The sequence below is a fragment of the Nannospalax galili genome, unplaced genomic scaffold, assembly GCF_000622305.1.
Source record: "Nannospalax galili isolate Female #2095 unplaced genomic scaffold, S.galili_v1.0 scaffold1082, whole genome shotgun sequence".
NCBI lineage: Eukaryota > Metazoa > Chordata > Mammalia > Rodentia > Spalacidae > Nannospalax > Nannospalax galili.
In genome coordinates this window covers 24,563-25,707 of record NW_008348580.1, presented here as the reverse complement: position 1 = coordinate 25,707, position 1,145 = coordinate 24,563, and positions in this window count along the sequence as shown.

Sequence of the window (1,145 nt, the reverse complement as noted above, 5' to 3'; positions counted from 1 at the left end):
CCCTGCCCTGCCAATTCACTCTTTTAGATGAAGCTCAGAGTTTTGTACTGCTCTTAGAGAAAATGTCTAGAAGTAAAGACTCATAATTCTTTCCGCTGTACTTCCTCTTGAAACCTCCACTTATAAGCCATATGAACTCGGAGCAGTTATTAAACCTCTTTGAGATTTATTTTTTGCCTGCCCTGGAAGATGGAATGAGGTATACGCAAGTGATATATATGATGATGATCAAATCAATTGTGTTCATAGGAGCTCTGCCCAGTGCCTGTTTTGTTAGACTCTCTTGGGAAACAGCTGTTGCAAATTAAAGTCCAAGTTTCTGTGGGGTGGGTACAAGGACAAAAACCTATCCAGTAGGCACATGCTAGGCAGGGACCAAAAGGCTTGTCTTTTTCCAGTATAATCATTGAAAGAATTGGTGTGCCTGTCCCTCCCCCCCACCACCCAGCAATCTTCCCAGAATTTCCCCCTTTCCTGTATTTTCTGGTTTTCCACTTAGCTAAAACTAGACTTAATCTGATACACTCATCTTGGACTTCGCTTTGAGAAACTGTTACTTTAGAGTTGCAGAGCAGAGGAAAGCCTGACAGCATTACCCAGAATTCTGTGCTAACAAGTTGTGGAGCTAGAGCTGACAGTTCTGAAAGAAAAAAATGGACAAAACTAAGATGGCTAGTGTAGAAAGGAGGTTCTCTTTGATGCCTTTCGCTGGGAACCGACTGATATCCTCAGATTCTCAGAGAAATCATAGCTGTCCCACGAAGAGCAAGAGAAAGGGACTTAAGTGTCAGAGAAGTGCATGGGGCATCTCACCTACAGGCTTGGAGACACATGCGTGCACACACACACACACACACACAGAGAGAGAGAGAGAGAGAGAGAGAGAGAGAGAGAGAGTCTTAAAACCTTGCTAGAGCAAAGCATACCTCTGATAGCAAAAGTCTTAGAGTAAATTCAATAGCTTGCATGCTCCTCTACCTACCTGAATGTCAGCCATATTCTAACCTTCTTCCAACTACAGAGCTCAGAGAGCCAAGTGGAAGCAGTCAGCACCCCAGGTTCTGACTCCAGAACCACCCACTTGCCTCTTCTTTTCAATCCACACCAGTTCATACCACTTCTACTTCCCTAGAAGTGTGTATTAC